This window comes from Colias croceus, chromosome 26 (assembly GCF_905220415.1).
Source record: "Colias croceus chromosome 26, ilColCroc2.1".
Taxonomy (NCBI): domain Eukaryota; kingdom Metazoa; phylum Arthropoda; class Insecta; order Lepidoptera; family Pieridae; genus Colias; species Colias croceus.
The window spans coordinates 124,557-140,257 of NC_059562.1; the positions used below are offsets into that span (position 1 = coordinate 124,557).

Sequence of the window (15,701 nt, forward strand, 5' to 3'; positions counted from 1 at the left end):
CGTGCCAAAGAAATATGTACCTATATATACAGAAATACTTACATACATACATACATACCCTCGAAAAATAAGCCTTCTTCTTTCGCATTCGGGTAAAAACCTTTTGGGAAGAATCTGTGGGACTGCTATATTATTATTTAATCTCGGATATTACTACCAAAATTAATTTCAATCTGTTGTGACGTTAAGTCGTGAAAGATACACACAATATATCTTATATCTAGAATCAGTAGCCAGCTTTATTACAGAACACTAATAAAATTAACAAACGAATTGACGCATCTTATCCCAAGTTATATTTCAAGTATGCACGGTACGTGTATCGTAAAGTTTTACAGGCAAAGCTTCAAATACTTTATACTTATCGTAACCGGTAAATCCCGGTGATAACCCCCGGTCACCGGTTTTATGCTGGCTCCAGGCAAGGGCCAGTCCTATCGAAGCTAATAACTTTAAGTGATTATGCCTTTCCTTTAAGGACACTGGCGTGTCTATCGCTGTGGAAATTTATTATTTTATAGGCAATGTACTCATTATAATTCCGATTTCATAATTATGTACGTACTATCCTTATTTTGTTTTCTTAGTAAACGCCTATTAAATAAAAAATAAATTATATATAATTAGTAATTTGATTCGTTTGGAGGAAACATCTTTCAAATAACAAAACTCTCAACTGCTGAATCGATTGAAGATAAGGTAAATTTGTTCAACACATTTATTATACAATTATACGATAAACACGCACCTTTGCGTCCTATTAAATTGAAGCATCTCCCTGCGCCTTGGTTAACTGATAGCCTTAGGGAAATTATCAATTGCAAGGCTAAAGCTAAAAGCAAATTGAAACAAAAACACTGTGACCTGCATCGTGAAGAATTCAAGAAAATACGTAATCGCTGCAACACTATGTGCAGAGACGCTCAAAAACGCTACATACACGAATCTGTGCAGAATGGAGATTCGGCTAGAGTCTGGAAATTTTTGAAGACCCTTGGAGTTGGTAAATCTTCCTGTAAAACCGAAATTCCCAATAGCATTTCCATTAACGACCTTAATAAACACTTTTCCTCACCCTCCTTTGTATTCGATCCTCTTTGTAAACACAAGACACTTGATTCTCTTTCATCTAAACCTACTCCACCCTTTCCGCCTTTCCATATTAGCCAATTCTCTGTCGCCGACGTTAAAAAGAACATTTTGTCCATCACTTCTAAGGCTGTAGGCGTTGATTGCATTGGTCGTAATATGATCATCCCCATCCTTGATCTGATCGCTCCTGTTATAACCGATATCCTCAATTTTTCCATCTCTTCAAGTACTTTTCCTCATTCGTGGAAAAGCGCTAATATAATCCCTCTCCCCAAATCTAAAAATCCTTCTACCCTCTCCGATTTTCGTCCTATATCTATATTACCTTTCCTTTCGAAAGTCTTAGAGCGGTTAGTACAGCAGCAACTCTCAAGATTCCTTAACAAAAACAACCTTCTCAATCCTTTCCAGTCCGGTTTCCGTCCGGGTCATAGTACGGCCACTGCGTTAGTCAAGATCACAGACGATATTAGACTGAGTATGGACAAAAGGCAGCTCACAATACTTACACTACTTGACTTTAGTAACGCGTTTAACACAGTTGATCACGATGTTTTGTTGAGCTTGCTACGCGTTTCTTTTAACTTGTCACCGGCAGTGATTAATTGGTTTAGCAGCTATCTCGGGGGCCGCCGGCAGCGCATTCTACTGGACGAGTGTTACTCATCCTGGTCTGATATTACTTCTGGCGTTCCTCAGGGTAGTGTGCTGTCTCCCCTCCTTTTTTCCTTATTTATCAACTCCATTGCTTCGAATATTTCCGGTCTCTACCATATGTACGCGGACGATTTGCAAATTTATTGTCATTCATCACTTGAAGACCTAAGTGGGAAAGTAGCACTCATGAATGATGATTTACGTACCATTAGTAATTGGAGCCGCGACCATGGTCTATGCATTAATCCGAAAAAATCGCAGGTGATTATTATTGGGAGTCAGTCGCTTATATCTAAAATTGATTGGTCCTCTATGCCTAAAGTTTGCATAAATAACACTGACATTCCATACAGTTCCACCGTTAAGAGTCTTGGTGTTTTTATTGACGAAACTCTTTCGTGGACAAATCAAATTAAAGAACTGAGGAAAAAAGTATTTGCAGCAGCTGGCTCTCTCAGACGACTCCGAAACTTTCTACTTATTCCCACTAAAATTGCTCTTGCTCAGTCCCTTCTCCTATCCCTGTTTGACTACGCAGATGTCTCCTATCCTGATCTCCTCCAATTCCAACTTGATAGTCTTGAGCGTCTCCAGAACTTCTGTGTGAGATTTATTTTTGGTCTACGTAAATATGATCACATTAGTGAATACCGCACAAGACTCAAGTGGCTCCCTGTCAGACTCCGCCGGGACTCTCATATCCTTAACCTTTTGTACTGCATCCTTTTCTGTCCAAACACGCCTTCCTACCTAAAAAGTAATTTCCAATTCTTGAGCTCCTCCACCCGTTCCCCACGATCATTTAATAAACTCCTGTTGTATGTTCCTGTTCATAGATCTAATTTCTATGATAGCTCCTTTACGGTTCGTGCTATCAAGCTGTGGAACAGTCTGCCCGACAGTATCAGAAGAGCTGAGACACTGAATGAGTTCAAAAAGCAAGTATATAATTACTATTTATCTTTATGAAATGTATATTTGTGTGTATATGTATATTATTTTAATATGTAGTATACTCATTTATTTAACTATGTATAGTATATTCTTATGTGTATATATGTATAATTTTATTATAAATTGTGTTGTGCACCATCGACCTCAATATATTACGTAATTCTCATGATCCTTGACCTAAGGTTGCCTGGAAGAGATCGCTGTATTAGCGATAAGGCCGCCTTTTTGTACTTTTTTTTCTATTTTCTGTGTTTTTTTGTTATTATTTTGTTACTGGTGCAAATAAAGTATTCATTCATTCATTCATTCATTCATTCATTCATTCAAAACTTGATAATAGAAACATTAAAATATTTTTAATAACAATTTTTAATTCATTCTCTAAATCTCAAAGCTGTTAATAAATATAATAATTATATTTAATAAAATTCCCGTCTGCGGATGTTTTTATTTCATCATTCCTTATTCGCATTCTGTTCATTAAAAATATCTCATTTTATCCCGTCTAGTTTCTTGCGACACTTGTTTTCGTTAAAAACTTTGAAATTGTTAATTAAACTTACACAGAATGACTTATTTTAAAAAACATAGAATGATGCTGTTAAAAATGTTCTCTTAAAAATTTATAATCTTGTTTTATGAGCTTTTAAAGTACGTTACAAACTTACAAGAATCTGTGGCGTGGTTGGAACTATAATTTGTTCCGTTTTGTTTATTTAACCGACTTTGAACATAATTTTATACATTAATGTAATATTGTTATTTAAATATAAAAGTCAAAGCGCACTGGTTTGCTTGGGTGCCTTCTAAATGTAAAATAGAGCAATATTCTTATTAGTAAGAGCAACCAATATTTAGTTCTCTAATGTAGAAATATTTAAAACAATAGCATTTTAGATTTTATTATTAGTCGGGATAAGTAGGTTTTTGTCATTTATGTTATGTTTTTATGTGAAACATAGGAACCCAGCATTTTTAACATCTCCTTATTTAAAAACAATTTCTATATTTAATTTTAAATGGAACAATAAAAACAAATGTAATGAGACCCTTTTGTATTCATAGACTTGAAAAAACCTGTTAACGTTCCATCCAGATTCTAGATAGAATAAAGTATCAATAAAACTAAATAAACTGTTTCAAATAATAGACTACATTTGCATTACATATACCTACGTAGGATTTTTATAAGTTGTAGTCTTAAATAGAGATTAGATATTTATAGAGACTAATAAAATTTCCTTGTAATGTATAATTTTGTGTAGATAATTTTTTTTTGTTGAAAGATTAGTGACATCTTAGTATAATATTATTTTATGAAGTAGAAGAGTAGCGAACCAAACAAACGAACGTAAATTGAAATCTTTATAATAATACGAGTTTAATGTTTATCTGGTTGTTATTAACTGGACTTAGGTACTGATTATTGATATGAACAATAAAGGTGAGACCGTGCGGTTTCCACAACCGGCGACAAACACATTCATTTTCAACCGATCCAGATTAAATTAATTAAGTTTTAATTGTATTCGATTATCGCGCAATCTACCAAACTCACTAAAAATCGGATTAACGACCAAAAAGCTACACACATAAAAAAATGTCGGTTGCTCTACGTTTCTTAAAAATTATTCAAATCAGTAGTTTAAGAGATCCCACTAAATAGACTTATAAAAATAACTTTCATAGTAAGAATTAATTTATTAATTAATAGCCTTTCGTGGCAAGAGAACATGTAAATAGAAGATGAGCAATATGTTTAGGATATTGCAGTAGTTTTGTTCCGAAACACAAGTTATTCAAAAACATAAGGCGTTGGTACGTGCGCGGCATGGTGAGCGCATCACGTGGCTCACTGACTATACGGCCAGTGTAGGCTAGGAGCTGCTGATGGAAATAATTTAAATCTCTTTTTAGTAATTTTTTATTTGATTTTGACATAAGTATCTAATGTACCTACCTATGTTTTAATAGGCAAAGAAAAGTAGCAATTAGTGTGCTTACATAATGAAATTTTTATCGTATATCTATTGGGCATTATATTCTACCAACCTACTTCTTACTATAAGGTACACAAACAAATATTTATAGTACCTACCTAAGTGGGCAGTTATAAAACATTTCTCTAATATAGTCCTGCGAAAAAGTGACTTATTACTACTGCATACTCATAAAAACATCCCATGAATTTTTAATTACAGTACATCCAATTCCTATTTACTCCGCGAAAAATGCAAGCAAATATTTTTGTTTGTAAACATTTTTACCAGGAGATAATTATAGAAGCAGCTCTTAGCGCAAAGAAACAATTCCCACACTTGAGAAGTACCTTGAAAGTTACGCGTCATTCAGTCCGTATCGCACATTATGGTTTATACGCTATATACCAGTTATATCTAGCGGCTAGCACTCTAACAGATTACATATACAATACCTAGATATCTTACTAAAGCTATGATACTAAAATTCTGGGCACGCCGCTAAAGAAATAACAAACTATAAATATCACATAGAAATTGTACAATCATAATCATAAACATTTTCTGTTTCTAATGTTACTTAGTTGAGATCAACTTAGCTTCGTCTAGTTTACATAATTCGTTGGGTTCTATATAACGACAAAGTATGCCTTATACAACTTCGCAGCTTATTTCATTTCTTTCAAGATATTTTTCGCTATGAAAAGTGTAAAATTAATTTCAGATATTTCAACGGATTTGTAACTTATGTTCAGTACTAACTAACGTTATAAATAGAAACTGTATGTCAGTCTGTTTCTACTTCACGAATAACCATTGAACCGATTTAAATGAAATGTGATATAGAGATACCTTCTATAATAACTACTCGAGAAAGGACAAGGGATAGTTTTCATCCCGGAAATCCCACGGAAAGCCGCGGGCGGAAAGCTAGTCTTAAATAAAAAAAAGCTCTTTCCATATCTAAAAATGTTCTCCTTTATCTCACGTAAACTGTTGTTCTGTCATTAAATTTTAATGTCTCGGAGATAGAGCCTTGACCGGGAAGATAATGGAAAACTCAATGTGAGACAATTGTTTTTAAAACTGTTGTAAATACGACGTTAGTTCTTGTCTTTTATATTTCTGAAACGTGTGTCTGAATTTGAGGGCTACAGTTTACAGTATATCCTACTATATTATAAATGCGAAAGTTTGTATGGATGTATGGCTGTATGGATGTTTGTTACTCTTTAACGTAAAAACTACTGAACCGATTACAATGAAATTTACCACACATATAGAAGGTAACTTGGATTAACACATAGGATAGTTTTTATCCCGGAAATCCCACGGGAACGGGAACTATGCGGGTTTTCCTTTGCAAACGCGGGCGAAGCCGCGGGCGGAAATCTAGTTTTAAAATAAATTGAAATTGATTCGTCGTTATTGAATATTATAGAAACTGGTATGTAGGTATATTTACTGAAATCTATACTAATATTATAAAGCTGAATAGTTTGTTTGTTTGAACGCGCTAATATCAGGAACTACTGGTTCGATTTGAAAATTTCTTTCGGTGTTAGATAGCCCATTCATCGAGGAAGGCTATTATAGGCTATATTATATCATCACGCTAAAACCAACCAAACCGCAGAGCACAGCTAGTAAAGAATACAGAAATACATATAGTGTCGTCTTTTGAGCTTCCATTTAAACATTTTATAAGTGAATGTAAGTAGGTACGATACATTATTTTAAATGTTTGAATAAAAGTAAAATATGTATCTTTCTTTGCCCACGCATTTCTCCGAAACTATGAATCGGTAAAAAGCTAATATTTTTTTATTGACACAATTTACAAGGTTTTATTACAGATTTTATTGAATTGGGTTTGTTGACATATGAAAGAAAGTCAGTAAATAGTAATAATGTAGGAAAAATATATAATTTTAAATCTTATTAATCTAGTAGGTACTTATTAAACGTGAAAGTTTGTGAGGATGAATGTAAGTACAGAATCGTCTACATTGAACGCGTATGTTTGTTCATCTTTCACGAGAAAACCACTGAAAGGATTTTGATGACATTTCGGAGTGACAAAGCTTATGTAGAGCACTGCCAGTATATCAAATTTTGTAATAATTTAGAGAGCAATCGTGGCATATTTAAACATACTTCAAGTAGTTAATTACATTTACTAAAATAGTATCTCAAACTCATGTAAATTTCACTCCGAAATATTCCTATTGTTATTCGAATGTAAAGCAAATTACACTTGGACTAAGGCAGTACTAATGACCCCTATCTCATAACTTATGTACCACGTAATTATCGCAGACAAGGCATTAAATATTACACTAATAATTACGAGCAAATGCAGGGCGTTAGACATGTATGCAGTTCTTTGAATGTCTAATTTGTATGTGGGTATGTTTTGAATAGACTTGATTAGTTTTGATGTATAAGTAGCGTATATAAGTAGCGATATTGCATAGAAAGAATTACGTAATGAATATACAGTATAAAGTTATTTATGATATCATATTATTGTCGAAGTAGGTTTTAGTTATTTTCAATAGAAATCACGTTATCTACTAATTTGCTCCGAAACTGAAAAACATACAGCAATCTTTATGTTTACTAAATAATTTTATAAATTTTACCCGCCCTCGTTTGTGATTATTATATTTTAGAAACATTTTTACTTCAATAACCTTGAAATATTGACTTACCTGAACAAAATATTATCCCATAATCTGCAAAATTGATGAGTATCATAAATAATGAATCTTACTTTTATCTTTTCACCGGAAGCTATCTGACAAAGCTCCAATCAAATAAAGCTTAGCATAATCTGCAGGATTACTACCTTTTGTACATACACGATTGGTCCAACAATCGACTAATTGAATGCTTATCGGCTTATATCTGTTGCCACTTTGTTTTATTCGATAATAAATTAAACCGACACGTGATAATAGCGCACTTTTAAAGCCACATCATTTTGCTGTTTATTTATGAAAATGCAATTATAGTAAATCTCGCACCGTCAGCAACAACATTGATGTAAGTGGCTTATTAACTATCTGCGTAATTATTGTGTATTTTTATGAAACTTATCTTATTATATGATAACTGTCAATTAACATGGATTCATGACGGCATTGATTTTAACTTATACATATATATTTTATTTACTATGCATATTCAAAATTGTTTTGCACAAGTTTACTAAAACGCATATTCAAGAAGTGACAAGAAACATAGGCTCTATCGAGATTGTAACTAAATTGTCCAGGCTCAAAACAGTGATCTTCGTTGCTGACGGTACTGAAATGTAGTGAAGTCGAGAACAAAGGTCGTGTTTGTGTACCGTCTGCAGCGTCAGACCTTCCCGGGCTGATGACGCCCCGAGGCGGGCCCTTTTAGCAGACGTTTGAGGGCTTTTATGTCCTGTAACGTCTGAAAAGTGCACTTCCTTATTCTGTAAGATAATGTGGAATACGCTTGATAGGATACTAAGAGTGGACGGTGTTTTTTATTCTGTACTAGCTTAAAGCCCGCGGCTTCGACCGCTTTGTCCAAAACCGAATAAATTATATACTAAAACCTTCCTCTTGAATCACTCTATGTATTAAAAAAACGCATCAAAATCCGTTGCGTAGTTTTAAAGATTTTTGCAACTGCATACAAAGGGACATAGGGACAAAGAATGCGACTTTGTACTATGTAGAGATTATGTACTTGTATAAAACACAGGTAACATAGGTATATAGTTATTGAATGTTTTGTTACGTACAGACACGAGACTGCAAATTCACTCTACATATCAAAAATATCCTTATTTTCTATGTAATAAAAATGATTCGTTAGGTAAATGTATTGCTAAGCGCAAAACACCTTTTTGTTAAGTCACAATTCACAAAGCAGGTTCTTATGGAGAGCAAATACGAAAAAGGGGAAATAGTAAAGAACAACGTCTGCTGGGGCTACTTTTTCAACATGTAAAACTGTCTAATGTATCACGATTAAAACATGTTTAGATAAATTTAGATTTCTACTACATTACCCGACACAACTACTATAGGTAAACTACACTACTTTCATAGCGTAAAATCAGCAAGACTTCACGGCATTCAGCGATTATCTCCAAGCGGCGTTCGAGTTTAAACGTCTTAGGCGTAACAGTGTTAAAATCTTGCGTAACCCGGCAACCGGGTATCCGGGATCCGGGACCCAGCAACCGTCGCTACAGTGACGAAGTTACTTGTTTAGTGTCTTGCAGTTGATTAAAACTTCCTCTGCTCCCGAAGGTTTCGCATGCCTCAAGTGCTGGAAGGATTGCTTTCAAACTAACAACTATTTTGGATTCTTTTATCTAGGCTGCGTTTTTGTGGAGCTTTAATTTGCTGAGTTTCAATTGGACGTCTATTTTGATGATTTGATGATGTATTAGGTAGAGTCATAAATAATTTACTATGAATGAAAATCCAAATATATATAGTTAATAGTAATTTTATGCTCATTACAAAACGATCAACCACCGAACCTTGATCTAGTTGATTTCATTTTTCATTTTCATTTTTAATCAAATAATATCAAAGTAGGTACTTATTGGGTAACTATTGGTTATGAATTATATGACGGCATAGCAACAGGTCGCTTTCATAGACGGTGCTAGTTTAGGAAAGGGAGGAGTCAACATTCATTCTATAAAATATAGTTTTGGAGAATCTATAAAAAGACAAATTTATGTTCGATATAGGTAGTAATAATCGCTTAAAAATGTGGCCCAAAAATCTTATTCTTACCATAGCAACTTGTGTAAATCAGGTAGCTGTATATCTTTGGAAGTCGCTGTCAATCTCATATATTTAGTAAAAACAAACGAACTTATTCCATTTCGGATTCATCCTCAAGGATATAATAAAGTTACTTACAGCAGTACGTTTCCAATGAAGTTTACGGCAAATTCTTTAAAAGGAACTACAGATGGCATTATATCCGATATAGCCTTTCAATGGGATATAAATAAGTGCAGACAAACAAAAGAATTGCTCGCGATAAATGTCGAATGGAAACGATACTCTGCTCCAGACCTCGCTTGATGTTTTTATGAACGTATCACTTTGTTCAGTATTTTGATTTGATTACGTGACTGAGTGGTTCTATCCTTGCTATTGGTACCTAGTATTTATTCTATTTACAGTCAAAAGCGTTATTGATCACTACATCATACAAAGTCGCCTTCTCTGTCCCTATGCTTGAATATTTAAAACTACGCAACGGATTTTGATACGGTTTGTTTTAATAGATAGAGTGGTTCTCAAGGAAGGTTTTAGTATATAATATATTAGGATTTAAAAGCTAGTTAATAATAAATCAGAAGATGTGAACTACTGCGGATCAACTCTATGTCACTCTACTATTTGCCAAAATATTACTGTAACTACAGCAATATTATAATATGTGGCTATATTTCTTATCTTACACCTGTATTTTATAATATAACAAACAACTTTCCAACTATTCTCGAATTTTCGTTAACAATTTCAACTCAGTTCAAAAATATGCGCAATTAAATACAATGTTTCATGCATGTTAACAAGCTATCGACGATAATATTCAAATTATCAGTTGCATTATCGAAGTTGAAAATTGGGCAGATTGCGAAATGTTAATAATTTCACAGGAAAGATCGGCTGATAGTAAAGCGATCGTTTAGTAACGAGTTGGTTGTGGCCTGTGACGATACTGATGCGATTTTTGCTTTTGTAAGGTAATTTTGTATAATGCGTGATGTTATCGGATTCCAGGAACTTGGTTAGGTTTTTAAGGAACATATTTTCGTGTTCAGTTCGACCTTCGATAAATTTGTCTCACTTTATTATGCTTTTTACCTACCTACATACTAAAAACTACATAACTAGGTATATGTATATAATATATATGTATTCGTATATATAATATGTACTTACTCGTGTAGGTAGATAATATATCTACTATTTTATTTACGTTTGAACGTAAATTATTTTTACAGTTCAACTTTTTATGTCAGCGTGTCAAATTGAATGAACGCATTTAAAATACTTAACATTTCACCAGTACACAGACAGACTGAATATCATTTAATATGTATAGTACTAAAAAAATGCTTTTACGTGCATTTTTGTTCGTTAATGAACACTAATTTTTATTTATGTAGAGAAGTTTGACTGTATTTTTGGTCACAATTTACTTAAATATTAAAATATATTTGCCAAAAAGTTCACTTTTAATGAGAAGGGTATGTTAATGTTTCCTCATAAGCTCTAATTCAGAAACAGTATTATATGACAAAGTTGACCGCTTGGCTCATGGAAAAAGTAAAATCACACATAAAATGTTGAAGCATGGTGTTTTATAACAATCTATACTAATATTATAAAGCTGAAGAGTTTGTTCGTTTGTTTGAACGCGCTAATCTCAGGAACTACTGCTCCGATTTGAAAAATTGTTTCGGCGTTAGATAGCCCATTTATCGAGGAAGGTCATAGGCTATATATCATCAGGCTAAGACCAACGGGAGCGGAGCAATGCGGGTGAAACCGCGCGGCACAGTTAGTTAAAAGGTATAATAATATGATAATTTTGAAAATTTGTGTTTTCCACCTCAGAGGATCGTTTGATTAATAGTAATCGTATCATGCAAATTAGTAGGCTTGATTATAATGTTCATATTTATTCGAACAATCACCAAATTTACCTAAAACTCTACATTATTCGAATAAACCGGTCTGCAATTAACCCATTATAATTAACCTTATTAATACTTTACTACAGTAGAATTAAAATCTATACTGTTAATATTATAAAGCTGAAGAGTTTGTTTGTTTGAACGCGCTTATCTCAAGAACTACTGGTCCGATATAAAAAAAATATTTCGGTGTTAGAAAGCCCATTTATCGAGGAAGAAAGGAGGAAGGAGGCTATATATCATCACGCTAAGGCCAAAAAGAGCGGAGTACTGCGGGTAAAACCGCGGGGCATAGCTAGTAATTAATAAACATGGTAAAAATTAATATGTCTTTAGACTATCTTTCTCGAAGCATGCCACAGATAACTTATCGTATTGACTCCCACTCTTGATCCAAAATAACCTCATTAAAATGCAAAGAAGTCGGTAATTAATTATTGGAGGCGGGCCCATACATCTGAGCCGGGACTTATTTAGAGGTAACTTGATACTACAATACGAAGATACGAGTAACGGTGAAAATGTTTTGCTTTAGAAGTATTTGTCATTTGTTTTTTCTGTACCTTTTTGGTATTGAAACTTTGATATTATTAAATTGTATAGTCTGCACCTTTTTACCTTGAATATTATACTCGTACACACATTCTTATAGTGACTTTTGGGTATGATTATAAGAATTTTGAAAAGAAGATTAGGTACAATTTTATAACCGATTCATTGAGACTTAAAGGCAAAAATATTGGCATTAACAAAAAGTACATTATGTACAGTTTACTTAAATGACTAAACATAATAGAAGTTTATTTCAAACAGCTATAGAAAAAAGTTTAGAAAAATGTTCATCCCTTTATTCTATCCACACGTTTAATAATTTCTATACAAACGTGAATAAACTAAACGTCTCGACACATTTCATATGCATCCTACGTCATAAACTTATTCGCGATATTTTTCATCGTAAAATGCAGCCCTTCGCTGGAATATTACTTATTCTGAGGATAAATGTTATTATAAATAAAGCGTGTATTAATATTGGAGTCTGGGGATATGGAAACGTGTTCAGCATGATGCTTTCGTCGTGATTAGCGTTTTAAATTACGAATTGGTTCATAATAAAATAGCTTTCAAATATTATTCACTGCGGTAATGTTAAAAGTAAACATGTCAACAATAACGCAAACTAAAATATACCTGAAATAAAATTAGATACCTGATGAACAGAGTAAAGTATTAACAAAATACAATTAGCGAAATTATCTCTAAAATCTCTACCAGATTGCTTAATTACCCATGAAATTAATTAATGTCCAACTTAAAATTGGACTTGGTAACTAGCAGCATTGCTTTTAATCAAGTTATTATTAGAATAAGTATATCGTGTATGATAGTCAAAGCTTATTTTAATCTAGACATCTCTATATCTGAAATTATAAACAAATTATAATACGTTTAAATATTATTTAATTCGGCGAGATAGCTGTAACAAACAGGTAAAACTAATTAGTATCACAATAATTAGCTAAACAATGTAATTCCACATTCTGCAAGCCGAATGAAAATGTATGATTATGTGTATTCCCTTCTGTACGCGTATTTCTGCAAATTTGGTAATACGTATTTAACTAATATGCTATTAAACATACATTTTGACTATGATTTTACATGAAACTTACATATTAGGTAAGTAACTACTAAGTATAGTACATATTATACGTAATTAAAAGTGTATAGAATGTTTTACAAAATGTGTTGTAGATTGGTCGACTTTTGTTTAAAAACTTTGCACAACGTCTATATTCAAAAAGAAATATCGTCAATGATCATTTAATAATAATAAATATAAAACATTCGCTGATTATATTAAAATTTAAATAATCAATGCATTAAGTGCTTCATATATCTCGTATTTTAGCGTTTAACATTAAACAGGCAAATCGACTTTAATGGAAACTAAAAGAATTTGATCAAAACAAAATATAAATAGCTATGTTAAATTATAGCATCGTAAAATTATGGAAAGATCGCGTGTGGTCCGACACACATCTATGTTTATGTGATCTGTTAACCTATTTCACTATGTTATACATTGCCGTTTATATGATAAGCCTGTATAATGTTGTTCATATTAAAGCGGTAATGTACTTAATGTATTAAAAAGCGGCCGATCGCTAATGATGATAGTATTAACAGCTGATTGAACTCGTTTAGTTTTTATCGTTAAATGGAAAATATAAAAGCGAAGCTATTTTATGCTGTCGCAGGTTTTTTTAATTTCGTATTCTGCACAATTCACATTGGATATTTTAGATTTTTATTGACAAAATGTGGTTCACCCACGTTTAGTCCGTTATTTTGTTGATTTATTTAAGCGTGAAACGTCCTTGATGTTGTCAGGTGAAGCTGATCTTTTTATTGTTTTGCAAACGTTATCGAGAATGTAATAATATTTACTTACCGTTTTCCTTAACGGATTTGGGAGCTTTACATGTTTTGTAGCTTTCGCCTGCGGTTTCATCGGCATGAAGTAAGTAGTTTATGTGTTTATTCAGCCTAAAGATTATTTCTGCGCCAAATTTATTTCAAATGCGATCAACTATTTCTGCGTTAGAGACAAACATTTATCCATTATCAAGCTCGCATTTATCACTATAGGTAATCTATGTATTTATCTAACTTGTATAATTATGTTTCAACTCTTATCATTACTTTTATTTGATTTATTTGAACACTGAAATAAAAATTGATCTCTCTTTTGTCCAGGAAATAAACCCCAAAACGTCTCGAAAACTTATTAGGAGTCTAATACTAGATAAAAATACAGGTGTCGGAAAGATCTAACGCCCTGTTATCTGTAACGGAAGCAATTTAAGGTGAAATGAGACCCAAAACAGACGTTTCGAGCTCACGGAGAATTAATTTTTTTCTTCCAAAACTACCAATTTGATTTTTTTTATTTATGGATTTATTTAATTAAAGAGTTTGTCTAGTGACGTGCGGGAACCGAAACACGATTGAAAGAATTTGCCTCGATAGAAAAACGTTGTGAAGTTTCCTAAAAATTAAACGGTCAATCAATTTCATTTGGACAATAGTAAAGTAATATCAATGAAACTTTATCCACATCCACTTCCATTCAATTCTTGAGAGACGTGCGGGATTAGATTTTACATTTAATACATCAGTAATTTTAAAAAAATATATTTATAAATTATTAGCACAAAATTGCGCGTAGGCCGGTCGCTTCAGCCGTTCTGCCTCCTGTTAGTCGACGCTAACGCGTCTTAGAGAGCAGTCCTGTACAACTTTTTCGCGCGGTGCCGTTGTCTACTCGCATACGTGATTTAGTGTTAGTGATACTAAAGTTTTTCATAAACATGGTGAATTTTGGTGGCCAAAACATTGATGGTGAGAACATTAGGAAGAAAATGTTGCGAAGGCAGGTGAAAAAACTAGTTATTGAACCCAAATAGGTAATTTTGATGTTTATCATGCTTATTTATATTTATTATGTCTTTCGGCCGCTACAAGTCCAAAGATTTCAACTTTCAATATATTGATTATGTACTAGGTATATTTACAAGTCTAATTTGAGAAACGCATAAATCAAAATTTGAAAGTTATTTTTACTTGTAATAATTAGTAATAAATATTATTTTAATTTTTTGGAGTAATATGAATGAATGAATGAATGAATGAAAAATACTTTATTGTACACCAGACATGATACATTTTATAAACTTAACAACAAATTAACCAATGTACAGTAGGCGGCCTTATCGCTGGCAGCGATCTCTACCAGGCAACCCAAAAAAGACGAGGAAAATAGTTAAATTAATCGAGGTGGTGCATAATAAATAAAAGTGCATAAGTGTAATATGTTTACTAAGTCTGAATTGAGCAACGCACAAATCAAGATTTTATAATTTTATGCACTCCGTCTTTATTTTTTTTTATAATTTTATTTATTATTGGTATAGATAAGTAATGTTTTAGTTATTTTTTGAGATTTCATCTTCCAATAAATATTACTGATTTGTGTATGTATGTTTATTTCTAACAGCGAAGCGCGACGAGCAAGAGACATATTTATTTACGGAATAAGGTGAAGAAGAAAAAATGAAAGTCGTATCAAGAAGATAAACATTGGAACAATAAAATAGTACCAAAACCAGCATTCGAAAATATCTGTTATGTTATGTTATATTATATAATATATCAAATGTCAAAATTCTATCTTATTATATATCATATATCTGATATTAAATATATCAAAATGTCGGATATATTTATTAAAAAAAATC

General features: G+C 32.7%; 2 protein-coding genes across 2 annotated transcripts in view; one reads left to right on the plus strand and one right to left on the minus strand.

The window, feature by feature from the left end:
• Window positions 1–14,846, minus strand: part of LOC123703480 — a 30,147-nt gene extending 15,301 nt beyond the window's left edge. Inside the window, exon 1 of the mRNA XM_045651490.1 lies at window positions 14,266–14,846. The gene's annotated coding sequence lies outside the window, so the exon portion shown is untranslated. The remainder of the gene's footprint in view (window positions 1–14,265) is intronic.
• LOC123703478 overlaps window positions 1–15,701 on the plus strand; it is a 339,926-nt gene that overhangs the window by 24,548 nt on the left and 299,677 nt on the right. The window lies entirely within an intron of this gene.